The 27973-nt window shown below is 41.7% G+C and overlaps 1 long non-coding RNA gene across 3 annotated transcripts in view; it reads left to right on the top strand.

The window, feature by feature from the left end:
* The window catches only part of LOC135319032 (uncharacterized), a 35064-nt gene extending 13871 nt beyond the window's left edge, over positions 1–21193 (top strand). Inside the window, exons 2-8 of one of the 3 annotated variants that reach the window (XR_010377603.1) lie at positions 8427–8655; positions 9169–9308; positions 15251–15338; positions 16520–16809; positions 18935–19217; positions 20222–20379; positions 20941–21193. This is a non-coding gene — a long non-coding RNA (uncharacterized LOC135319032). Of the gene's footprint in view, positions 1–3829; positions 3933–8426; positions 8656–9168; positions 9309–15250; positions 15339–16519; positions 16810–18934; positions 19218–20221 lie in introns of all 3 variants that reach the window. The other 2 variants (XR_010377604.1, XR_010377602.1) reach the window with 2 other exon arrangements.
* The last annotated feature ends 6780 nt before the right edge of the window (positions 21194–27973 follow it).

The raw sequence follows: 27973 nt of genomic DNA, 5'->3' as shown, positions 1-27973 counted from the left end.
GTCTTGCTATTGTAAATAGTGCTGTTGTGAACATTGGGGTGTAGGTGTCTTTTTGAATTACGGATCCTACTGGATATATGCCCAGGAGTGGGATTGCTGGGTCATATGGGAGGTCAATTTTTTGTCTTTTGAGGAACCTCTGTACTGTTTTCCACATTGGCTCCACCAAACTGCATTCCCTCCACAGTGTATGAGGGTTCCATATTCTCCACAGCATCTCCAGGATTTATTGTTTGTGAACTTCTGAATGGTGGCTATTCTGACTGGTAAGAGGTGATACTTGATTGCAGTTTTGATTTGCATTTCTCTGATAATGATATTGAGCATTTTTTCATGTGCCTATTGGCCATTTGTATGTCTTCATTGGAGAAATGTTTCTTTAGGACTTCTGCCCATTTTTGAATTGAATTGTTTGTGTTTCTTTCTTATGAAGTGTAAAAGCTGTTTACATATTCTGGGAATTAAGCCCTTGTCAGTTTCATTCATTGCAACTATTTTCTCCCTTTCCATAGATTGTCTTTTTGTTTTGCTTTCTGTTTCCTTTTCTGTGCTAAAGCTTGTAAGTTTAATTAGATCCCACTTGTATATTTTTGCTTGTATTTCTATTGCTTGAGTAGATTGCTCTAGGAAAACATTGTTGAGATGTATGTCAGATGTTTTTTCTATGTTTTCTTCTAAGAAGTTTATAGTGTCTTGACTAAATGTTTAAGTCTTTAAGACATTTTGAATTCATTTTTGTGTATGCTGTGAGGGAGTAGTCTAACTTCATTCATTTACATGCAGCTGTCCAGTTTTCCCTACACCATTTGCTGAAGAGGCTGTCTTTACTCCATTGTATGTTCTCACCTCTTTGTCAAAGATTCAATGACCAAAAGTTTGTGGGAATATTCTTGATAATTGTGTTTATCCATTCATTGATGGATGGATATTGTTTGTAACCTTTGGCTACTCTGAATGATACTGCTATGAATATTGATGTGCAAGATTTTGTGAGAATACGTTTTCATTCGGTTGGCTGTACAGTTGGCCAGCCATATCTGTAGTTTCCACTTCATGGATCCAGATGGCTGATTGTAAAGAGACTCGAACATCCTTGGATTATGGAATCGAGGGTGGGGGGTTCCTGAAACCAACCCCCCGAGGATACTGAGGGATGACTCTACATGTAGGAGTGGAATTGCTGAGCCATATAACTCTAACCATTTGAGGAAACACCAGACTTCTGCAAAGAAGCTGCACCATTGTCCCTTTCCACTGGCCACATATAAGGTATCTCTTCCTCCTGAACAACACTTGTTATTGTCCATGTTTTGATTATAACCATCCTAGTGGGTGTAAAATGAGATATCGTTTTGATTTTGATTTGGCTAGTGATGATGAGCATCTTTTCGTATGCTTATTGGCCATTTGTGTATTTATTTAAATCCTTGGCAAATTTAAAAATTGGGTCGATTTTCTTTGTATTGTTCAGTTGTAAGCATTTGTTATATATCCTGAATACTAGTCTCTTATTAGATACACGCTTTGCAAAATTTTTCCCCTATTCTGCAGATTGTCTTTTCACTTTAGTTTTTTAAACATTAAAACAGTTTCTTTATAGGGGAGGTAATTAGATGTATTGACTTATTTTATTTTTCTTGCTAAGCACGCACTCTATCACATGAGATACCCGATTCCCCTGTCATTTCACTTTCTTGATGATGTCCTTTATAACAAAAAGGTTTTAATTTTGATGAAGTCCAGTTTATCTGCTTTTTTCTTCTATCACTTGTGCTCTTCGTATTGTATCTAGGAAACCAAAGCCTATCCTAGGGCCACAAATATTTATACTGTGTCTTCTTTTAGAAAGTTTATAAGTTTAGTTTTTACATTTCTGTCTGTGATCCATTTTGAATTAATTTTTATTTGTTATATAAAATATGGGGATCCAGATTCCACATTCATTCTTTTGCCTGCAGATACCCAGGTGTCCCTGCACCATTTGTTGAATAGACTATTCTTTCAATGGAGTGTTGTTGGCACTCTTGTGGAAAACTGACTGTAAATGTAAGATATTTCCCCCTGGATTTTTATTGTGTCTCATAGATTTATTTATCAAAACTTATGTCAGTACCATAATGACTTAGTACTATAGATTTTTAGTACACTTTAAAGTGAGTCCTCCAAATTTTCTCTGCTTTTTCAAGATTGTTTTGTCTGTCCTGGGCCCCTTGCACTTCCATATGAATTTTGGTATGTTTTTCAATTTTTGCAAAGAAGTCAGCTGGAATTTTGATAGCGATTCCACTGAATTTGTAGGTCACTTTGGGGAGTCTTAACATTTTAAACAATATTGTCTACCATTCCATGAACATGGGATGTCTTCCATATATGTAGATCTTTTAAATTTTAATTCCGTGATACTTCAAAATGTTCAATGTACAAATATTGTAAATTTTTGTTAAATGTATCTCTCATTTTATTTTTAATGCTGTTGTAAATGGAAAGGCTGAGCTTCTTGAGGGTAGGACTATACATCAATTTGTTTATTTCTAGGATTCCTACACAGCAAATCCCCTAGGTTTATATTTGCTACATAAATCTATCCACAACTCTTACCACCCCCGTGTTACAAGAAACCAAGACCCAGGTTAAGCTACCTGAACAACTATGTGGAAGTGAGAAATGAGACATTTTTGTGGGGCTTTGTGCAGATGATACTGAGAGCTTACTTAGGATGGCTTCATCTTAATTTCTTTTAAACAACACTTTCGGTGTTGTCAGATACATTAAGATCATGCCTTTTGATGTGCAGAGGAGCTAAGACTATCATTTTCAAATAATTTCTAGTGAGACTGTTGTACTTGAAATCTAATTTGAATCAGTCTTTGAAGATTTATGTTTCAGGAGCTTTGACTAAAGAACACATGTCTTTATTCATTAATGACAACTAAATGCTCAAGCAACATGTAAGAGTTTGAGCAAACTGCCCCCGCCCCGTAGTGCTGGGTGGCTGCAGCTGTAACTGGAGTCAGCGCTTACCTCTACCAGCATGCTTGGGCTGATCTGCTCAAAGGGGTTCGTCCAACAATTTATCTGTAGTCTGTTGGACAAAGCCATAAAACACTGAGTTAAGATTGCTGGAATGCAATATATTCTTATTAATATTAAGTAAGCACATATTGAGTTCTTACTGTATGTTGGGAATTGTCCCTCAGCCTCACATGAATATTATTTCACTTAAAACCTCACATATTTCCTTGTTATTCTCACTTTACAGATAAGGAGGCTGAGAATTAGGTCTTCTTTCTTTTGGGTGGAGCTCATTATCAATGATGGGAAGTTGTAAGGAAAAAGATATTGATTCACCCCGAGAAAACATTTTTCTGAGAGTCAGCAGTGAAGAGGGTGAACACTGAAGAAGGTGATCATTGTTTGATTGAGATGAGCCCCGGGTTGTACGGAGTCAGCATCCTTGTCCTGGGCACAGCCAGTGTAGTGCTGCATGGTGGGTGAGGCAGCGCAGCCATGCAGGGAACGCAGATGCCAGGCCGTTGGGCTGTGCTCAGGCCCGGGGGGGCTTTCTCCTAAGAGCAGTGGACTGTCATTGACAGATTTTAAGTAGGGGAGTGGGGTGCTCTTGTAGATCACTTTTGTCTTGTAGAATGGTTAGAAACATTTAGAAGGCTCAGCAGGAGGTGATGTGATGAGTCAGAGTAGGGTGGCTGCCAGGTGTAGGAGTGTAGAATTTTCAAGTGGTTTTCAGTCCCATGTTTGTGGCTCAGTAGCCATGTCACTTTGGATGATGCACTCAAGGAAGTGAAACAATTTATCTAATCAATTCAAGCAGTGATGTACCGACCTCCCAGGACTGCTGTGGAGATCCAGTGAGATAACGTGTTCGCAGTGTGCAGCGTGGTCCCCAGCACAGAGTCAGTGCTGCGTGAGTGCCAGTGAGTATCTGGTAGGACAAGTGTGGGTGGTGGGCCTCGGTAACTGATGAAATCTGAGGCCTTAAGGAGGGGTCCAGTCACATCTGTGAGTGATGGGCCTGAGCTGGGAGAGGCAGAGAGACCTTGCCCCCAGACCAGGGGCCCAGGGCAGGACGGCTATGGGAGGAGAACCGTGAAGTCAGCTCTTTGCAGGTGGAGTTGGAGTTGCCCTTGAGACATCTAAGTGCAGTGTCACAAGCTGAAAGTTTAGGTCTGGGCCTGGGCTGTGAATTTTCCTATAATCTTAATCCCTGAGGATGCTGAGATATTGATCACTGAACGTGAAGACATACTTTACAGGACAAGTGAATAGTAGTATCATCTCTTTCATCAAAGCTCACGTCTCTTTATTCATCACTCACTTTGCTATTTGGGTACTTACAGAGCTCACTTCACCGCCCTCCCCTGGGCTCAGGCTCCACAGTAAAGAGCTGGTGAGACTCCCTCCTTTCCAGAAGAAGACACATTTAGCTGGTAGCCTTCTGTACCTCGCCAGACTTAGAATTTTAGTTTGTTGTTTTAATTCTATTTTCTGTTAGCCATCTCCTGACAGGAGAGACGTTTTACATCATGGTCATATTTCAATTAGCTGTTACTGAGAATTGCTGATCTGATCCATAGTGTAAGTATTATATTAACCTTGTAGAGTATTTATCATTCTTCTGTCTTTGCCCTTTAATTTTGTATGCCCCTTCAAGTCTCTATCCTATTTGGGGCCTTATTTTTTTTAATATAAAAATGTCTGTTGTAGTTAAGAGAATGAAAGAAAAAATACACATGATAGCTAAACTTAGAAAATATCCATTGTGTTTTCTGTCTTGGCAATGGAGTGTTGTAGAAACTCGTGAAAACTTTCATTACACAAGTTTCTTAAAATGCTAATTAAGAAATAAAACCTTCCTTCCTCATCTTTCAAGCTGCACAGCTAATTGTCAAGAAAGTGAGGGGAAATCCTCAGAAGCCAAGACAAACCAGAAAGCAGGGATTCTGGGAGATACGTGAGCCTTAGAAGCCCTGGGGTGCCTGTTGGCTCCTGTACTGAGTTTCAGTTGCCCTGGCAGGAGGGCAGGAGGTGAGCCCGAGGCCTCTCACACTGGGAGTTGGATGACTGATCATATGTAAGGCCAAGCAGAACCCGAGAAGCATGGTTTACTATAGGGTGAACTAGGAAAAAAATTCCTCAAGACAAGACAGTAAGGAAAGTCAATTTTGTTGGAAGAGGGGAAAAATAACAAATCCAAAGTAAGGATATTGTTTAAAGCTGTTCTGGCATGAGAGTGACCACAAACTCCTGGCAGAGAAGCACAGCTACTCCTGGAATGAGAAGCTGTGGTTTGAATAAATCAGTGAGCAGCCATTCCGAAAAAGGCCTCCAGAGTCTTGTGGATCAAGATACTGGACCGCAAACACCTCTCTTCCAAGGTCTCATTCAAATAACCAGAAAGGTTTTAAAGGAAAGAAGCCATAATCATAGTTCTATTTATTGACATTACTATATGCTAGGAATTCAGAGGTGACTATGGAGTTGTCTCCTCTTTTATGGATCTTACTTTCTCCTTGGGGAGACAAACTGACATAGTCGGGGAGCTTGGTGGAGGGGGGTGTTAGTCTGTTGCAATTAGCCAGGAGAGGGGATTAAGAAAGCAGTGAAGGGTGGGTGAACTTTTTACCTGAGGACAGACAGTCTTGTTCAGTTGGCTTTTAATTGCAGGCTCAATGAGCTGTCACTGGAGGGAATAGATCTTATGGAGGATGGACTTAGCTCAGGCCTCTTTAGAATGGACAAGTGAACCTGGACAAAGACAGTCAAATCTGTGCAGACATTGAAGTTCACTTGAATGTGCTCGAACCCTGAGCCAAAGATAGGACAAATATGCAGCACTTCTTGAGGACAGAGGAGTGGTTTTTAAGGTTCTCCAAGAATGAATCCCAGGGAACCGAGATGGCCAGTTGTCAAACTGTGACTTTGCTTTTTCGACGGTGTACCCACCAAGTATATTGGACTTTTATAGGTTTTCATTTCTCTTTAATACATGTCAGGTGATGAGGACGTGGGCACAAGTGTTTGACACCTTGTCGAGGTGACTTTGTGTACCTGCCTAGAAGCACGGGCACAGCTATGGCTGCATCATACATCTTACCGCCCATCCCGCTCCCCGGATCCGTGATCACGGCAGAGTGGTCCCTTGTTGACCTGTCCGTCTCCTCTGTGACATCATAACCCATGAAAAGACCAGAGCGTATTAACTTGGCTTTGTTAAAGTCAAAGGAACAGATCAAATATGGAGTCAGATTTGTTTTTTCCTATTTCAGTAGTACCATGGAGAAGGCAGTTTGGGCAGCTTTTGGTAGGGTCCTGGAGGCTTTCTCTCTCAGCCTCTGGGCGCCTCTATTGAAAACCCTTCATAGCTGTCTGGCGTGCTGGAAAACCACTCCGACTGTTTTGCCCTGAAGATGTGCTCTGTTTATAACTCATCTCTACTCCTTGGAAAACAACTCAATAAAAACTCAGTTGGTTTTCCACCAGCCATGGGCAGGGGTGAGGGATACCTTGTTATTATTTCATAGAATAACAATAACAGAAATAATAATAATAATAATAATAATAATAATAATTAATAAAAATAATAAAAGAAGTCTTAAAACACCACTGGGCACATTGGAGAGAGTCAATAAATGCTTCCTGGCTTAAATCAAAAGTGATGACTCAGTGATTCCATGGCTGCTGTATTTGCTGAGCTAATTACTCCTTTGCTCGATTACACATTTTTTTAACTGAAAAAGAAATACATGCAAATTTTTTTAAAAAATTCAAACAGAGCACAAAAATACACAAGTGAAAGAAGTTTCCTCTCATGCTCTCTTCTTTCAGCCCTCCCTGGAGATGCCACTATTTACTAATCTTTGTGTGATTTTCCAGATAGGCTATGCACATTTCCACCTATGTATGTAAATTCCTTTAAAGTTTTAGTTATTTTTAACTTAAAGGGATTTAAATCCTCAAGTGGCTTCTGCCTGGGTAATAGAACAGAACAAATCTGACTCCATATTAGATCTGTTCCTTTGACTTTAACCCTATGCTCTGTCTCCTAGGCTTCATCTTGCTTGTAAAACAATGTTGCCTAGAGCCTGAAATATATAGGAGAGCCTATTCTGAAGGCCCTGACCTTTAAGGATATTTAACACTTTTTCATTCATAAAAAGATAACAAATTGCAGAATAGAAAATAACGTTTGTTTTGTTGGAGGTTTACAGGGATCTGACCCAGGCAGATAGCTGCAAGAACAAAGGATTCTAAAGATAAGGAATTCCTACACCAAGAAGATTGCAACAACCAAGCATGTAGGAAAGGAGCCTGAATTCTGACTTGGGGAGATGGTTTTCCAGGACATTAGTTTGCCATCTAGGTCTACAGAAACTTGCTATTCCATGCTCCAACACCTGGTCTCCCAACTTATTGGCCTGTCCTGCACTGAGGAGAATGAATTTGGATTTGGTAACACTCTTATCTACCTAGCAAGCTGGGCACTGGAACTGAGTGTTATGGAAACAACAGGCCAGCCAAGAAACAAGCACCACTCGGAGTGTTGGTGTACTCAGATTTATTATGCCGGCGGACTCAGACTGGTTTCTGCTCCGAAGTTATGAGCACCCCGAGACGTGCACATGAGGTTTTAAAGGGTTAATTACAAGTAAGGGGGTATTAGCCAATAAGGCTCAAACAACAAAAAGCAAGGAATCAGTACACTAGAGCTTATCTACTTGTAATAGTTCAGGTTACTGACAATTGTTGAGCTTGGATTTACGAGTTAGCTTGTAAGCCCAGTAAACTGACACTAAACCTCAGATTTATGAGTTAGCCCAGCAGAATTTAGATCAGTAAACCGACACTTATCACACTTAGATTTGTGACTTAGCTTGTTAGCCCAGCTTGGCTTTTCCTTCACATGAGGATAGCTCTCCCACACCCAGGGAACTACTGTGAGCCCTTGATGGTTCCACTAGGGTGGGGTGTGGTTTACCCAGGAGGGATGGGGACTATGCACCAACACTCAGGCAGTCTGCTCTGTCTGGGGCTCTGATCTTGTACCACCCCGCTCCCCGCCAGCCCAACACCTGGGACAGTGGAGCTAAGGCAGAGATCGTGCCTGCCTGTTTCCCAGCGTGTAAAAGGGGAATATGTACCCTTCCCAAGGTAGTTCTGAGCGACAACACCTGCGGGTGCTTGGTTCCCAGAGAAACAGAAAACCAAGCTCCGTGTGGGGCAATGGGTGTGATAACCCTAGGGGTTCTGCAGAAGCATCGGAAGGAGGGCTGGATCAGAGAGGTAAAACGTGAGCTGCGGGCCTTGAAGGGTTACAGAAGGGTACAGAGGCAGGACTGCCTCCTCCTTCGGGGTGCCCCCAGAGGTAAAGCTTTTTCTCTCCATCTCCGCTACTCCCCTCCCCTCTCCAGATCCCTCCCTTTTCTCTGCTCTTCCTGTCCATCTGTCTCCCTCCACTTTTCCCCTCCTCCCCTCCCCCTCCCATCTTCTCCCTCCCTCGCTGCCCCACCTTCCCTCACAGAACCCAGAGGATCGCTGGCCCTCCTGCGCATGGGCAGTCAGTGCCAGCTGGACCCCGAGTTGGAAGCTCCAGCTCCGAGCCAGGAATCGGCCCCAAAACCTTCTCAGCTCTGTCGCCCGGTAGGCCTTTGGCTCCTGCCCTGGGCCGGGGTCACCGGCTGTGGAAGTGCAACGTGGGGTTTCCCGGGAAAGGGGTCAGGCGACTGCGAGAGGGCGGTCTGCGTGTCACAGCCCCCCAGGGCGCCAGTCAGCCTGTGTTCAGCTGAATTGCTCGGGCCAGACCCCTCTGCCTGCGCCACCTGCCCCGGGGCCCCGGCCAAACCTGTCCAGGGCCAGGTGTGCACCTGCCGCCTCTCACCCAGCCGGGCACCACTCAGTCCGCGGGTGGCGTCCCCTTCCCCTCTCCCGCCCGCGAGTCCTCTCCTCCCGGGCTTCCTCTCCTCGGCCGCCGGGCAGTCCCCACACCTGGGCGGGCTGTGTCCCGGGCGGGCGTGGTCTGCCGACCCGGATGGGGGCGGGCGGCTGGGGCTGGGGCTGGACTCCGAGCGGGGCTGCAGCCCGCGTCCCCAACCCCCCGCTTTCCCTGCCCCGCGACCCCGGGGCTGCCCTCCTCTCCCTTTCCCGCTCCCTCAGGACCAGCTCAGTGGCGTGGGCACTGCTCCCCCGGCTGAGAGCCCCCGGCTGTAACGCCCAGCTTCTCCTAGTGGAGTCGGGAAAAGGGATCCTCAGTGTTGAGCGAGCTTCTATCTCCTCCCTCAGTGTTTCTGCCGCAGGTAAGTATCTTGAACACTTTCAGGTGTTATGATGGCGGTGCTTGTTTATGTCACTTTTTTTATAGTGCGAGGGATTACAGTGTTGAAAGCAGGGCTTGGTTCAGTTAAAAATGTGCTGAAGCTATGAGGCTGTGACATCCTCCTTCCTTCCCTCTCCCAGGGTGAAACGTGTGACCGTCGATTTTAAAAAGATAGTTACCGTCCCTAACTAGAGCAGCCCAGCTAGGGTATTTTAACAGGAACAGCACCACCAGGGGCGTTGGAGACCCAGGGATATTGCAGTCCTAAAGAGCTCCTGGCACAGTTTGGCTTGTTTTGGTTTTTTGTTTTTCTTAAATTGTAGGGCAGACTAGTAGTATAGAGGGAAAAATAATTGTCAAGAAATATTTTTTCATATAACAGCTTTATTGTGATATTTTTCACACACCATGAAGTCCATCCATTTATATGGTACAATTCAGCAGCTTTTAGCATATTCACAGTTGTGCAACAATTATTATTCCAGAACGTTTCATCACATCAGAAATACCAGAGGAAATGAGTGACCTATCCACCCCTCTCCAGTGGTGGTTCTAAAGAAGGTTCTTGGCTATTCCTGACCATAAAATAACTTGTTACATTCCATGAAAAATCTGGTAGGAATTCTAATCAGAATTGCAATGCATTTGTCTATCAAAACAGGAAGAATTAATGTCTTTATGGCATAAATTTCTTCTAAACATGAATATATCTGGAACCGTATCTTTCCATCTCTCCAGAGCCTGGCCCATGGGAAGCCCTCACTAATTTTTGGGCTTGTGAATGATGAGATTCTATACATCGTTAGTTGCTACTGTTGCCTTTCACAGGGGAGGAAAGTAACCTCAGTGAAGCCAAGTGACTCTCTGATGGTCAGAAAGAGTGACAGCCAGTGCTGGAGTGATCCAGTGGACTTGGTACTTGCAACCAGGATTCTCCAGCACCTACAGCTAAGGGGATTAGAGTATTCTTTTATTTTTTCTTAATGGCGTTGCTTTTATTTTTACTTATTTTTTAAAATTATTTTTTATAGAAGTGTAGTCAATTTACAATGATAGTTTCAGGTGTACAGCAGAAATTCAGTTATAAACATATGCATATGTATATACATAAGTTTTAGATTGTTTTTAGTACAAGTCATTACAAGAAATTGAATATAGTTCCCTGTGCTATATAGTAGGTCCTTGTCATTTATTTTATATTTATTAATGTGCATCTGTTAATCCCCCCTTTCCTGGCTGCTAACCACAGTTTGCTTTCTATGTCCATGAGTCCATTTCTAGCAGCACCGTTTTTCCTAGTAATATATGCTCTTTGGCTGCTTTCAGCTTCAGTAATTCCATCTTATCTGTGGGCACTTTTCTTCTGGTGGCCTTTATGTTGTTTGCACACATGGTAATAGAGATCTGTATTTGGGAGAACTCCAGGCCTAGTGTACTCCCTGGTACAGAGTGCCCACTGAGTTGATGCTTGAACTGGGAAAACAACATAGTAAATGTTGGAATTTCCACTATGGTTGAGACTTCCAGGTTTCTATAACCTGTTTAGCCCACCTTAATATTGGCTGCACCCATAATGGGTAATTTGGTGGAATTTCATGGTATGGTGGTGTAGAGACAGGGTCTTTTATGCTTCTTCTCTTTCCGTTTTCTAACACTCATTCTCCTGGGCCTCCCAGATCCTCCCCTAGAAGTTCCCAGGGCTGGCTTGGTGCTGCGCTGAGGCAATATTTATTAATGAGGACCTTTCCTCATCTCTTCTGACCCTCCGTTTCTTTCTCTGCACAATGAGGGCTTAGACTAGATAAGTGATTTTCAGTTTCTTTTAAAGCCATATTTCCTTTGAGAAACAGAAAATGCAAATCTCTCCTCCCATCCCAACCCTTTAGATTTTGATACGTCCTCCAAGGAGTGACATTGCTGTTTGTGGAAAATTGATGTGATTGTGATTCCAGGTGGCACAGAAAAGACTCTTCAGAGATTTATTGCAGGGAGAGGGCAGGAAAGCGGCAGTATGTCACACTTTCTAGTGTGAGCAGTGGAGCAGGGGCTTGGATTTAAATATGGTGTCTGTCGTGTCCTCTCTTTAATCTTGTACAATGTGATAAACTTCTCTACCTCAGTTTCTTGATGTGTCAAGTTGGGGTGATAATATTTTAAGGCTTTTGTGAAACATTATACACATAATCCATTTGTGTCTCAGTAGAACCAAGACCTGCTAGTGTTTCAGGAATTTGTTTAAAAAAAAAAATCTTGTCCATAGCACTCTGTCGGTGTGTATTTTGAATTTCCTGGAGGGTGAGGGTTGAGTCTAAAGTCCATCTAAAGTCCATCTGGGGCTTGAATCCAGACCCCGTGTATGATATACACATGCTCTAACACTGAGCTCTACCACCCGCCCCTTCATCTTTTTCTTTTTGCTTTAGCTGCCAAAAATCTTACAGCTGAATTTCTAATTGGCCTTTAACACTTACCCTGACTTCATGGCATCCATTTTTATGACTTTACCTCCCCCTGGTTTCATTTAATTATTGAATCTCCATATTCTTTTCACTCTCACTTTTGTCTTTTTGTTATGGTTGTTAAGCTGTGTTTAAAAAATTGTTTAAATTCTCTTTTAGCAGGAGGGTGAAAGTAAATATTTATGTAAATAAATATCACACTTAAATGCTTTTATACATTCTAAGCTGTTTAGTAGTTACTTAAAAACCGGACTGATATTAAAGTTATAACATTTTTACATTATTTTTTAATTTTTTCTAAAGGTATAACTGATTTACAATATGATATGTTTCAGGTGTACAATAGTTGCTCCATTTATAGTTATTGTAAATCATTGACTGTATTGCCTATGTTGTAAGATACATCCCTCTAGCGTGTTTACGTTACATGTAGCAGTTTGTATAAGAAAGTTGGGTAACACAGAGTCTGGGGCGTGGCTGTGTCTGACTCAGGTTCCAGGTCACCCTGCCTGTCAGAGCCAAGGCCCTCACTCCTGTCTACAGGGCAGCGAGTGGAGGCAGCTCTCATCAGCGCTGGTACCAACTTCTGAGTGGCAGTGACAGCAGTGACTGTCTGTGGACGTGCAAAGTGTTGTTCCAGGAGATTTACATGCATTTCTTCATTTATTATTTAAAGCCCTCCTGTGAGGAATCGTTTTATGTTTTTAATGAATAATACACTTTATTTTTAATTTGATAGACTTGAAACTTCCGGAAAATTTACAGGATTAGTACAATGAACACTTAGATACACTTCACCTAAAAGGGCAGTATTTGTCCTTTTGTGTCTGGCTTATTTCAGCATACTTTTTTAAGGTTCATCCATGTTGTAGCCTGAAACAGTAATTTATTCTTTTGGTTTAATAATATCTTTTTTCTTTTTTTTTTGTTTTTGGTCTATTTAAAAATAGTTTCATTGAAGTCTAGTCAGTTTATAATGTTGCATCAGTTTCTTGTTTACAGCACAACACTTCAGTTATATAGGAATATACATGTATTCATTTTCATATTCTTTTTCAACATAAGTTACTATAAGATATTAAACATATTTCCCTGTACTATACAGTATAAACTTGCTGTTTATTCTATACAAAATCAGTATCTGCAAACCTTGAACTCGCAATTTATCCCTTCCCACACCGTCTCCCCTCTGGTAATCATAGTTTGATTTCTATGTCTCTGTGTCTGTTTCTGCTCTGTAGATAAGTTTCTCTTTCTTTGTTTTTCTTTTTTTTTTTTAAGATTCCACATATGAGCGATCTCATATGGTATTTTTCTTTCTCTTTCTGGCTTACTTCTCTTAGAATGACATTCTCCAGATCCATTGATGTTACAGCAAATGGCATTATTTTATTATTTTTTATGCCTGAGTAGTAGTCTATGGTATAAATATACTGCAACCTCTTTATCCAGTCATCTGTCAGTGGACATTTAGGTTGTTTCCATGTCTTGGCTATTGTAAATAGTGCTGCTGTGAACATTTGGGGGAAAGTGTCTTTTTGAATTAGGGTTACTTCTGGATATATGCCCAGGAGTGTGATTGCTGGGTCATAGGGGAAGTCAATTTTTTGTCTTTTGGTGAATCTCCATACTGTTTTCCACAATGGCTCCACCAAACTGCATTCCCACCACAGTGTAAGAGGGTTCCACTTTCTCCACAGCCTCTCCAGCATTTATTGTTTGTGAACTTCTGAATGATGGCTATTCTGACTGGTGTGAGGTGATACTTGATTGTAGTTTTGATTTGCATTTCTCTGATAATGATATTGAGCATTTTTTCATGTGCCTATTGGCCATTTGCATGTTTTCATTGGAGAAAAGTTTCTTTAGCACTTCTGCCCATTTTTGGATTGAATTGTTTATTTTTCTTTCTTATCAAGTGTAAAAGCTGTTTGTATATTCTGGGAATTAACCCCTTGACAGTCTCATTTATTGTAAATATTTTCTCCCATTCCATAGGTTGTCTTTTGGTTTTGCTTACTCTTTCCTTTGCTGTGCAAAAGCTTGTAAGTTTAATTAGACCCCACTTGTATATTTTTGCTTGTAATTCTATTGCTTGAGTAGACTGCTCTAGGAGAACATTGCTGAGATGCATGTCAGATGTTTTGCCTACGTTTTCTTCTAAGAGGTTTGTAGTGTCTTGTCTACATGTTTAAGTCTTTAAGCCATTTTGAATTTATTTTTGTGTGTGCTGTGAGGGAGTAGTCTAACTTCATTGATTTACATGCAGCTGTCCAGTTTTCCCTACACCATTTTCTGAAGAGGCTGTCTTTACTCCATTGTATGTTCTCACCTCCTTTGTCAAAGATTCAATTTCCAAAATTTTTTGGGACTATTCTTGATAATTTTTTTACCCATTCATTGATGGATGGATATTGTTTGTAACCTTTGGCTACTCTGAATGATACTGCCATGAATATTGATGTGCAAGCTTTTGTGAGAATATGTTTTCATTCTGTTGGCTGCACAGTTGGCCCGCCATAGCTGTAGTTTCCACTTCATGGATCCAGATGGCTGGTTGTAAAGGGACTCGAACATCCTTGGATTATGGAATCCAGGGTGGTGGGTTCCTGAAACCAATCCCCCGAGGATACTGAGGGATGACCCTATATGTAGGAGTAGAATTGCTGAGCCATATGATAACACTAAACTTTCGAGGAAACACCAGACTTTTCCAAAGAAGCTGCACCATTGTCCCTTTCCAATGGCTGCATATTGAGGGTTCCCTTTCCTCTGCCTCCTGACCGACATTTGTTATTGTCCGTGTTTTGATTATAACCATCCTAGCGGGTGTAAAATGAGATCTCATTTTGATTTTGATTTGACTAGTGATGCTGAGCATCTATTCATATGCTTATTGGCCATTTGTGTATCTATTTAATTCCTTGGTAAATTTAAAAATTGGGTCGATTTTCTTTGTATTGGTCAGTTGTAAGCATTCGTTTTATATCCTGGATACTAGTCTGTTATTAGATATATGCTTTGCAAATTTTTTCTACTATTCTGTAGATTGTCATTCCACTTTACTTTTTTTAAACATTAAGACAATTTCTTTATAGGGGAGGTAATTAGATTTATTCATTTATTTAATTTATTTATTTATTTTTTGCCAAGCATGCACTCTATCACTTGAGCTACCCACTTCCCCTTTCATTTCACTTTCTTGATGATGTCTTTTGTAACAAGTGGTTTTAATTTTGATGAAGTCCAGTTTATCTGGTTTTTTTTTATCACTTCTGCTCTTGGTATTGTATCTAGGAAACCATAACCTATCCTAGGACCACAAAGATTTATACTATGTCTTCTTTTAGAAAGTTTATCGGTGTAGATTTTACGTTTCTGTCTGTGATCCATTTTCAATTAATTTTTATTTGTTATATACAATAGGGGGTTTCAGAATCTAAATTCATTCTTTTGCCTGCAGATACCCAGCTTTCCCTGCACCATTCATTGAATAGACTATTCTTTCAATGGAGTGTTGTTGGCACCCTTGTTGAAAACTGACTGTAAATGTAAGTTTCCCCCCTGGAATTTTTACTGTGTCTCATAGATTTATGTATCCAAACTTATGACAGTACCATAATGACTTCAGTACTATAGATTTGTAGTAAAATTTAAAGTGACTCCTCCCACTTTGCTCTGCTTCTTCAAGATTGCTTTGGCTGTCCTGGGCCCCTAGCACTTCCATATGAATTTTGGGATCAGTTTTTCAATTTTTGCAAAGAAGTCAGCTGGAATTTTGATAGCAATTCCACTGAATTTGTAGATCACTTTGGGGAGTCTTAACATTTTTAATAATATTGTCTACTATTCCATGAACATGGGATGTCTTCCATATATGTAGATCTTCTAAAATTTTTTCAGTGATACTTCAAATTGTTCAATGTACAAATCTTGTAAATTTTTGTTAAATGTATCTCCCATTTTATTTTTAATGCTGTTGTAAATGGGAAGGCTGAGCTTCTTAAGGGTGGGACTATATATCAATTTGTTTATTTCTAGGATTCCTACACATCAAATACACTAGGTTTATATTTGCTACATAAATCTATCCACAACTCTTCCCTCCCCTGTGTTATAAAAAACCAAGACCCAGGTTAAACTACCTCAACACCTATGTGGAAGTGAGAAATGAGACCCTTGGGTGGGGCTTTGTGCAGATGATACTGAGAACTTATTTAGGATGGCTTCATCTTAATTCCTTTAAACAATCCTTTCAGTGTATATAGTCAGATACATTAAGAACATGCCCTTTTGATGTACAGAGGAGCTAAGACTATCATTTTCAAATAATTTCTAGTGAGAATGTTGTACTTGAAACCTAATTTGTATCTATCTTTGAAGATTTATGTTTCAGGAGCTTTGACTAAAGAACACCTGTCTTTATTCAATAACGACAACTAAATGCTCAAACAACATGTAAGAGTTTGAGCTGTAACTGGAGGCAGCACTTACCTCTCCCAATACACTTGTGCTGATCTGCTCAAAGGGGTTCGTCCAACTGTTTGTCAGTAGTCTGTTGGACAAAGCCATAAAACATTGATTTAAGGTTGCTGGAATGCAACATATTCTTATTAATACTAAGTAAGCCCATATTGAGTGCTTACTGTATGTTGGGAATTGTCCCTCAGTCTCACATGAAATTTATTTCTCTGAAAATCTTACATATTTCCTTGCTATTCCCACTTTACAGATAAGGAGACTGAGGATTAAGTCTTCTCTCTTTTTGGGGGAGCTCATTATCAATGACTGGAAGTTGTAAGGAAAAAGATATTGATTCATCCTGAGAAAACATTTTTCTGAGAGTCAGCATTGAAGAGGGTGACCACTGAAGAGGGTGATCATTGTTCGAGTGAGACGAGCCCCGTGTTGTACGGAGTCAGCATCCCAGTCCTGGACACGGTACTGTGCTGCGTGGTGGGTGAGGCAGCGTGGCCACGCAGGGAACGAGGATGCCGTGCCGTTGGGCTGTGCTCAGGCCTGGTGAGGCTTTCTCTGAAGAGCAGTGGACCGTCATTGACAGATTTTAAGTAGGGGAGTGGGGTGCTCTCGTAGATCACTTTTGTGTTTGTAGAATGCTTGCAAACATTCAGTAGGCTCGGCAGAAAGTGATGTGACGAATCAGAGTAGGGTGGCTGCAAGGTGTAGCAGTGTTCAATTTTCAAGTGGTTTTCAGTCCCATGTTTGTGGCTCAGTAGACGTGTCACTTTGGATGACGCACTCAAGGAAGTGAAACAATTTATCTAATCAATTGAAGCAGTGATGTACCCAATTCCCAGGACTGTTGTGGAGATCCAGTGAGATAACATTCGCACAGTGTGCAGCGTGGTCCCCAGCACAGAGTCAGTGCTGAGGGAGTGCCTGTGAGTACCTGGTAGGTCAGGTGTGGGTGGTGGGGCTCGGTGACTGAGGAAATCTGAGCCCTGAAGGAGGGGTCCAGTCACATCTGTGAGTGATGGGCCTGAGCTGGGAGGGGCAGAGAGACCTTCCCTCCCAAACAGGGGCCCTGGGCAGGACGGCTATGGGAGGAGCACCGTGAAGTCAGCTCTTTGCAGGTGGAGTTTGACTTGCCCTTGAGACATCTAAGTGCAGTGTCACAAGCTCACAGAGGAGGTCTGGGCCCGGGCAGTGCATTTTCCTATAATCTCAATCCCTGAGGACGTCGAGGTATTGATCACTGAACGTGAAGACATACTTTACAGGACAAGTGAATAGTAGTATCATCTCTGTCATCAAAGCTCACATCTCTTTATTCATCACCCACTTTGTTAATTGGATACTAACAGGGCGGTTCTTCACCGCCCTCCCCTGGGCTCAGGCTCCACAGCAAAGAGCTGGTGAGCCTCCCTCTTTTCCAGAAGAAGACACATTTAGCTGGTAGCCTTCTATACCTCGCCAGACTTAGAATTTTAATTTGTTGTTTTAATTCTATTATCTGTTGGTCATCTCCTGACAGGAGAGACGTTTAACTCATGGTCATGTTTCAATTAGCTGTTACTGAGAATTGCTGATCTGATCCATAGTGTATGTATTATATTAACTTTGTAGAGTACTTATCATTTTTCTTTCTTTGCCCTTAAATTTTGTTTGCCCCTTCAAGTTTCTATCCTATTTTGGGCCTTATTTTTTTTAATTAAAAAATGTGTGTTAGTAGTTAAGAAAACAAAAGCAAAGAAACAATGCACATGGTACCTAAATTTAGAAAATATCTATTGTGTTTTCTGTCTCGGCAATGGAGGTTTCTAGAAACTCGTGAAAACATTCATTACACAAGTTCCTTAAAATGCTGATTAAGAAATAAATCCTTCCTTCCTCATCTTTCAAGCTGCACAGCTAATTTTCAAGAAAGTGAGGGGAAATCCTCAGAATCCAAGTCATACCAGAAAGCAGGGATTCTGGGAGATACGCGAGCCTTAGAAGCCCTGGGGTGCTGGTTGGCTCCTGAACTGAGTGTTAGTTGCCCTGGCAGGAAGGCGGGAGGTGAGCCCCAGGCCTCTCAAACTGGGAGTTGGATGGCTCATCCTATGTAAGGCCAAGCACATCCTGAGAATCCTGTTTAATAAAGGGTGAATTAGAAAGGAAGAAAAATATCATTCCTCAAGGCAAGAAATTAAGGAAAGTCAATTTTTGGGGAAGCAGGGAAAAATAACAAATCCAAAGTAAGGATTTAGTTTAAAGCTGTTCTGGCATGAGAGTGACCACAATATCCTGGCAGAAAATCACAGCTCCTCCCGTAATGAGAAGTTGTGTTTTGAATGAATCAGTGAACAGCCATTCCGAAAAAGGCCTCCTGAGTCTTCTGGATCATGATACTAGACCCAAACAGCTCTCTTCCAAGGTCTCATTTAAATAACCAGAAAGGTTTTAAAGGAAAGAATCCATAATCATAGTTCTATTTATTGACATTAGTATATGCTAGGATCAGAGGTGACTATGGAGTTGTCTCCTCTTTTATGGACCTTACTTTCTGTTTGACATAGTTGGGGAGCTGGGTGGAGGGAGGTTTTAGTCTGTTGCAATTAGCCAGGAAAGGAAATTAAGAAAGCAGTGAAGGGTGGGTGACATTTTTAGCTGAGGACAGTCCTGTTCAGTTGGCTTTTAATTGCAGGCTCGATGAGTTTCACTGGAGGGAATTGATCTTACAGAAGATGGACTTAACTCAGGCCTCTTCAGAATGGACAAATGAACCTGGAGAAAGACAGTCAAATCTGTGCAGACATTGAAGTCCACGTGAACGTGCTGTATCCCTGAGCCAAAGATTGGACAAGTAGGCAGCACTTCTTGAGGACAGAGGAGTGGTTTTTAAGGTTCTCCAAGAATGAATCCCAGGGAACCGGGATGGCCAGTTGTCAAACTGTGACTTTGCTCTTTGGACGGTGTGCCCACCAAAGGTATTTTCCGTTTATTAGTTTTCATTTCTCTTAAATACATCTCAGGTGATGAGGACGTGGGCACAAGCATTGGACGCCATGTAGAGGTGACTTTGGATACCTGCCTAGAAGTGCGGGCACAGCAGCGGCTGCGTCGTACATCTTGCCGCCAACCCCGTTACCCGGCTCCGTGATCACGGCAGGGTGGTTCCTTGATGACCTGTCCGTCTCCTTTGTGACATTGTAACCCACCAAAGACCGGAGTGTATTAGCTTGGCTTTGTTCTTTTCCATCCTTCTCTTTGAATGGACTGATAGTGGACCCAGTTATGTTAGCAGATGTTTTACAAGTAGGGCTCTCAGTACAAACCTTGTAATCCCCGCTGTGTGATCTAGAGAAGAAAGTTACATTCTTTCCAAATTGTTTTGATGCACTTATGTGGGAAAATGGTGTACGTTTGAATATGTATTTCCTCTCTGAATCATCATGGCTAGAGATGAATGTGGGCAGACATGGAATGTGTTTTCTGTATTTGAAATGTATGGTCCCCTAAATTCTCCCCAGCTTTTTAAAGTCATCACTGGAGTGCTACCTCCAGAGTGTCCCAAAGCATCCACCACTGCCTGTTCTTCAGACACTGTGAGTTTCCAAGTTGGAGAAGGCTGCTAGCTGGTGAGGCATTCTCTGGCACATCTCTGGCTGGCTGATGTGGGCTTAGCACCCAAGACTTGGCAGACAGTAACTAACCACGATCACTTCCATTTCTGGGACACTCATTAAGGATTTTAGATGTATGCTAGTGGCATACGTTATTTCAATTAGTTTTCCCAGCAATCATAATTAGATTTTTTCACCTGTATTAAAATGTAAACTGTCAAAGCGAGTGACGTGCAGACTTTGGACTGGAACACGGGTCTTTCTGGTCCCTGTCTCTGTTCCCTCCCCGGCCTATCCTTCCAGATGGCCAGGAGACTCTTCCTCAGTCTTGAGTTTCCTGCTGATATTACCACTCTCTTTGTTTCTAGGAGAGGAAAACAAGTCTAAACTTACTTTCCAGTTGGAAATGGAATGGAGAGTTAACGTTGGAAGCCGGGAGCGTCTGTCCTGTGATGAAGCGGTCTCCAAGCCACTTCCACTGGGATGTCACGTCACTGTCTGGGCCCCTTTCTCAGCCTGTGCACAGGTGACAGCACAGATGTGCCGAGCCGTCCTCCCGGACAGGGCAGTGGGTTGGAAATGAGTTTGGGGATTTGGTTTCATTTCATAGGTTTCTGAGGGCCTTGGCCTGGCACTTCGAGTGGGACCATTCCCTGTCCCACATACTCGTGCTCTGGGCCCGTGCAGACCTGATGTGGCCTCAGCCTGAGGCTCAGGGCCCATGGTGAAGTGGAGAATTTTAGTCCAGGGTCTGTGGAGGCACTGACAATTCTGGGTCATGGGACATTGTCCAGGATGATAATAATTCCTCCCCGAGTTTCAGATTTCCTTGCCTGTGAGACGGGGTAGTAATAGTTTCTGAGATGATTGTAATGATTCAGTAAGGGGCGCAGCGTGTGCTGGCAGGTAGCTGGTGCTTAAGGAGCAGAAGTCGCAGTCACTCTGTCAGCCTCTCACTGTGTGCTCTGTGCTTTGAGAAGATGTGTTTTTGGTGAAAGTCCTGCCCAAATACTAGGGTCTAGATGAAACGTTGTTCCTTTACTTTTCCTTTCTTTTGCTCCTTCCTTTCTCTGCGTCTCATGTGTAGGGAGCAGATTCCTCTGTTTCAGGGAATACAGGCCTTTCTAGGAAAAGGACAGGATGAACGTGGAGAGGTGGGGCCGGAGGGGGTCTGGAGCATCTGCACAGCGCTGCTTCCCTGCATTTCTGCATCCGGTCCCATCAGTGCATGAAGTCAGCCTTCCTCTTCCTTCCTGTGTCATCAGGTCTCTGTTTTATGGGAAAACCTTTTTTACGTGTCTTTTTTCACTTACATGTTTCGTTCAGATGCTTGTTGCTTTTCTCCCTGTGCTTCAGCGTTCCTAGGAGAGAATTCAGCAGTGCAGCATCTTCTCCGAGCTCTATGAGTTGATCGGCTTCCACTGCAAGTCCATCTTCTTCAAGTGGGTGGCCCCCGTGCAGCGCATGGCCCCCGGCATCCCGGAGCCTGGCGGGAAGGCCTGCTACCGACTCCTTCTGCAGACACTTCCTGGCTACAGTCTGTCACTGATTCTGCAGGACTTCAACAAAGGTTTTGGAACTAAAACATTGCTTCAGTCCGATTAACCATGCCTTGTTTGGGCCCTGCTCTCCTGTCTCATCAGGGTGAATTGTGATTCGTGTAGAGCAGGACACAGCAGACTTTTTTCTGTCAAGGGCTTGGGAGTCAATATTTCAGGATCTGCAAACCTCCTGATCTCTGGTGCAGCTGCTCAGCTCTGCTGTTCAGACGCCAGAGCAGCCAGACAGTCCACACACCCACAGAGCTTTATTCACAGCAGTGGCTGGGGCTGGATTGGGGGTATGAACTGCAGTTTGTCCCCACAGCCTCCTCACTATTGACGCCTGCACCAGAGCATGCATTTGCGACAATGGGTGAACCTACACTGACACGTCATCATCACCAAGTGCCCATACTTGACACTAGGATTTACACTTGGTGGTGTGCACTCTGTGGGTTTGGACAGATGTACAATGACACGTTTCTACCATCACAGCATCATACAGAGTAGTCTGTCTTAGTGACCCTAAAAATGCTCCGTGCTGCACCTCATTCATTACTCCTTCCCCTCTAGCCTCTGACAGTAACTGATCTTTTAGTCTCTGTGGTTTTGCCTTTCCCAGAACACCATACAGTTGGAATCAGACAGTTGCGGAACCTTCCCAGATTGGCTTCTTTCACTTAGTAATATGCATTTAAGGTTCCTCCATGTCTTTCCATGCCTTGATAACTCACTTCATTTTAACACCATAAATAGTCCATTTTCTGCCTGGACCACAGTTTATTTATCCATTCACCTACTGAAGAACAGCTTAGTTGTTTCTGAGTTCTGGTGATTATGAATAAAGCTGCTATTAACATCTGTATGCAGATTTGTGTGTGGACGTAATTTTCCATTTTGTTCAGTAAACACCAAGGAGAACAGTTGCCAGATCATATGGTAGGAGTACGTTTAGTTTTTAAAAAATTGCCAGACCGTCTTCCAAAGTATCTGGGCCATTTTTCATTCCCACAAGCAATGCAAGAGAATTCCTGACACTCCACATCCTCACCAGCATTTGGTGCTGTCAGTGTTCTGAGTTTTGGCAGTTATGACTGGTGTGCAGTGATATCTAGCTGTTTCAGTCTGCAGCCCCTTGATGACAGATGCTGTGGAGCATGTTTCCATAGATTTCTTTGGCATCTAGTTTCCATGTTGAGGTGTGTGTTGAGGCATTTTGCTCATTTTTTAAGCAGGTTATTCATTCTTCTTGTTGAGTTTAAAGAGATTTTGGTGTATTCTGGATATCAGCCCTTTATCAATGTGTCCCTGCCCTTCACCTGCAGCACCGGAGTTGTCCTTTGGGTCTCAGTGGAGTGTCAGCTCTTCAAAGAGGTTCCCTGTCTTCACTCACCTAAATACTGTCCTTGAATTTTTCACTTTCATTGACTCACTTTGTTCTTTTAAAATAGCATTTCCCATAATTTGTAAGTACATTAAAAAAAAAAAGGCAATGATTGAACACTGCCTCCCCCACCAGGCTGTGTGCCCTGTGAGAGCAGAGACCCTGTCCCCACTCACCATGTCCCATGACAGCACATGTCACATGTCCATGTAAATGTGTGTAACATGGGGCCAAACCTGATGAGCAGCTATGATGACATGTGTTGGCTACCATTCATTGAATAGAGTTTGTTTCTTGATCTTAATTTTAAATCACATGAATGAAACATGTTTCTTTTGAAAAATAAAACAACAAAGCACACCTCCATGTGATTGGTACTTTCTACTTAGCCTTCTGACCCAGAAGGGGACATTCACCATCATTTTGTGGAGGAGGTTGGGGAGGTAAAGTAGGAGAGTGAGATCAAATAAAGTAAAAATGATAACTATCAGCTGGCTTTATTTTCACTAAGACAAATGTTACTTTAAACCATATCTCAGCTGTTGTTCTGTTGTTTTAAACACTTCTCATAGAATTAAATGGAAGCCCACTAAACCCTGAAAGGGAAATTATGTGCTCAGGTCCTGAAAAGTGTTTATGTCTATTTCTTGAAATGCACATTTTCCCTGCTGGTTACAGAAAGTCATGGCGGGAACACAGCCGTGAGCTGTGTGTGTCTGCCGGCTTCACGGGCTGCTCACTGTCATTTTCATTTTCTTGTGTTGCAGTGTATGAAGGTTTTCCATCAGACTGTTTGCTCAGCCCCTTCCTGAATGAAGGATTGAATTTTCCACAGGAAATCTTATGGAAGAGAGTGACAAGGCACATGGGTTTCCCAAAAAGCAATATTTGTTGTAATAAACTCTCACATTGGTGAACTTTTTGAATACAAGCGAGTTGAAAATTTTATCACTAGGTCATATGCCACAAATCTGTCTTAAGAATAAAAAGATTCAGATTTTATAGAAGAAGCAGTTTGAATCAAGTATAAATTACAATTTGTACACTAGTTGGTGTTAGAAATTATACTCACTCTTACCATAATTGCCTGTGGTAGGAACTGGATCATTATTTATTTATTTAAAAAAAATCCTCAAGGTTCTACTTGCCCCATTCTTGATGCGGCAGTGCTGAGGTTAGTTAAGTTGGGACATTTAGAATTCTTGGCTAGGTTTTCAGGACATTGATTTCAGCCTCTTTATCTTTTTTAGAATCTCTTCTTTGTGTCGGTCTTTGGTCTTTTGACAATGTGGAAATACTGCACAGATCTGTCTTTCCCTTTTTTCCTGTCTTTATGGGAAAAGATTTCTGTAAGACACACTACTAGGACATTAAGGATTTTGTGTGGGGTAAGTTTGGTCGGCTCAAAGGATTTCAATTAATACGTATTAATACTTGCTATTCAGCTAATGATAAGAAAATTATAAAATAACTTAAGTATACATCAATAAATATAGTACAATAAGCCCATCACCCAGATTAAGGAATTCACAAACATTTCCATATTTCCTTTATTCAGACCTTTGTTCTTTTATTTGTCCTTTGTTGAAGTATTTGACAGCAAATTCAAGAAAACATGTCATTTTACCCTATGTACTCAAGTAGGCATGTCTGAAAAATGAGGGCCATTTCTTTGATCAGGTTTTTCCATTTGACTTATGTGCTCGTTAAGTACCAGCTGTATCAGGCATCTCACTAGGCATTAGGAATCCTTGGGGCAATGAGACAGTCCTGGCTCCCAAGGAAGTTAAGGGCTGATGGAAGAAACCAACACAGGAGCTTAGGTGCCTCACCTAAGGTCCCTGCGGGATGACACCAATTGGAAAAAAATTTGTGCACAATACAGTGGGATTCACAGAAGGGACTGGTCAGACTAGTAGGGCAGGCCGTGAGAGAGGCGGTCAGCAGGGCTACAAGAGGAGGAATCATTTGATCAGAATCTGAAATCTTTTCTGCCAACCTTCCTACCAAGCCCCTCGGGCCCATCACACACAACCCTATGCTGTAACTGTTTTTGATTCCTGTTACTACGTCTCCTTCAGGAAGGATTTTAAGGTGGAAAATATTTAAAATCAGTAATTGTTGCCAGAAGGGACATAGAACAAAGAACATGGAAACAACACAAATGTCCATCAGCACATGACTGGATAAAGACAAGGTGATACATATCTACAATGGAATACTACTCAGCCATAACAGATGCAATTTGCAGCAACATGGATGGACCTGAAGACTGTCATTCTAAGTGAAGTGGGGTGAAAATAGAAAGAAAAATGCCATATGACTTCATTTATGAGGAATCTAAAATTAATAGCAATAATAATAAGACCACAAATGAACTAATTGTTATTTTGATTTCTTGAATATGCTTAAGCACATATGACTGTCCTTTGTGATTGGATTACCATATTCTGTTTATTATTCTTTTGTAGTTGGCTTTATTCCTCTGGTAACTATGTAAGTTTAAAAATCTGAAACTCTAATCTGTTCTTAGAAACAATAATTAGTACATATATGTAACTAAAAAAATGCAGTATACTCTGTAAATGTATTTACATGCAATGTGTATGTGGAGTTGAACTGTAATAATTATACCTAATAATACTGAAAAAGAAAAAAAATAAAATAATATATAAAAAAAACTAATCACCCCTCTTTAAATATTAAAACATTCAGTTCTGAGATTCTGTGAAATACAGCATGGAAGTAGGTTTTTAAGATTTTCTCCTTGCTCCTTGGTGAGCAGCCTGGGCTGCACAGCTTGGCCGCCACAGGCACCCAGGACTTGCCGGCTTGCTCCTCACTTGTTGGGAGGAAGATTAGCTGCTTCAGGAATATTTATGCTCTTAGAAGTTGCTGAAAACCCACAGAGCTTCTGTTTACATGGAGTGTATCTGTCAATATACCCCATTTTAGAAATTTGAACAGAAAATTTAAACCCAAGAACTGACAAGCACACGCTGCCCCAGCACGTGGTCAAAGCAGTGCTGCCACGGTGGCGTGTGTTGGTTCTAGAAAAAATGCACCATACACTCAAGAATGAGGGTGAACCCACAGATCTCATCTCAGCAATGCTATGAAGAGGTGGGATCCAAAGCCCCTAAAACAGTGCTGAAGTCCCCAGATGTCCCAGAACACACAGAGCCATGGGACCAAGAATCCAGTGTCTCATGGATCATCAGCCGTGGAGACCACGTCCTGGGTCAGGAGAAGCAAAAGTAGGGATACCAGGCACACAGTCCTATTACAGCAAAGCTTTAAAGGTGTTGAATTGACTAAAAGAGTGGCAAAGATTTGCATTTAGAATACTACATTTCCTCTCCTGGAGACGTTAGAATGATAACACTGATTAACAGAGGATGATTGTAATGGATTAACTATGATACTGATGACATGAGCTGCTCACACTAACCCTGCACTCAATGTAGACTAAGCCTTTTATGCACACACTTCATTAGGTCTCCACATCCCTGCAAGGTGGCATTAAGCACTCATACAACCATGAAATCAGTGACTATAAAACAGTCACAAGGCTTTCTCTGCAGCATGAGGTAGCAAAACCAGCAAGGATTTTCAATGACAAAATCCAAAATCATATATATTTGGGAAAGAAAGCAAACAAAACACAGAAGGACAATAAAACAAAAGAGCAGATGGAATGGAAACTTTTATTGAAGAAAGCAATGATTGATTCAATTACAACAGGTAATGTCCCTGGTATAATTGAACCATCAATCCAAATTTTTGGAATAGTGAGTTGTGAAATTACTGTCTCAATTAATATTGGAATTCCTAGTTGGACCAATTTGATATACATCACTGGTGTGATGTTATCTATTTAGGTAAATAACAATATTCATATTTTTTAATATTGTTAACAGGAATCATAACACAGGACTCCAGATTTAGAGAATTCAAACAACTACTATCATACTCCATCCAGTAAGGACAAGTGTCCCTGCGTCACCAAAGCAATGAGAATTTGCACACAGAAAACACAGTTCTCCAGTTGTGACAAATACAAGACCGTGAACCATGAATTACGAGAAGAAGCAACTGTTTAAATGCCATGGGCAAAATTTTTTATCATCTTGAAAACATCACTGATGCACTAAGAAAAAAAATTGTTTTACTAGCAAATCTAACTGACACAGGGGATTTTCCAAGTGAGAAGGTAATTCCAAAAAGTGCAGTAAAATGAGTTAAGATGATCTGTGCAGTGAAGGAGCTGATATTAGACTGACAAGCATCACGATTTCCGGTTTTACACTTGCTCTCTTCTTGTCACCTCTGACACAAGAATGAATCATATGATTTTTTTCTTTAGGGAAAAAAAGATAAATAAAATCTAACTAGAAGATGTGGTATGGAAAGCAGTAATGAAGTTGTCTAACCTAATAATGCAGCCAGTGTAATGTAGCACTTATTCGGGCACTAGAATTTTTTAAATCATGAATTATTTTATATCCTATTTCTATCCTAAAGGAGGCACTTAAAGTTTTCTACTTTATTCAACATATCTTGTGGGGGTTGTGATATATACCGGTATGGCAGTTTTCAGAGATTCAAAATCACCTCTGTGGTTGTGGTCAGGAAAGGCAAGGCTCCCTCACTGCTGCGATGGAGAAGGAATCCCCGGAGTCAGCCTCCGGGCAGCTTCCGAAACGCATTTGCTTGCACTTAGCACAGGACACCATCAGCAAGTGTAAATCTGACAAGATTTCCCTGGGGACCTGGGAGGTGCGCTAACATTCTGAAGCCACTTGTTTCCCAGTTAGGTAAGGCTTGGAAAAACAGTTTATTAGAAGTGACTCCCTTTGTATGTGCCTTTTGTCCTGAGAGGTCACTAATTAGCATAAATATAAAATACCCCATAATATAAGAATTTAGGTACCCCATTTTTCAATCTACCTGTCTATTTGTTTATCATATTTATGCTTAGGTTACACTTTCCATGATGTTCAATTCCGGGCACCAAAAAAGAAAGGTTGCAAAATATTTCTTATAAAAAGCAGGAATGGGTCTAAGGTTTAAAAACCACTACTGCTAACAACAAAAGCCAGACAATATTTTTAACCTCAATTGCATCAGACCTTCCCGAATTCCTCCCTTAAGTTCACTGTTACAACAATAATGGAATCTCTGTCCTTCCAAGA

Source organism: Camelus dromedarius, chromosome 23 (assembly GCF_036321535.1).
Source record: "Camelus dromedarius isolate mCamDro1 chromosome 23, mCamDro1.pat, whole genome shotgun sequence".
In the NCBI taxonomy this organism is placed as follows: domain Eukaryota; kingdom Metazoa; phylum Chordata; class Mammalia; order Artiodactyla; family Camelidae; genus Camelus; species Camelus dromedarius.
The sequence above is the reverse complement of the archived record's forward strand: the minus strand, read 5'-3'. Positions and strand labels throughout refer to the sequence as shown.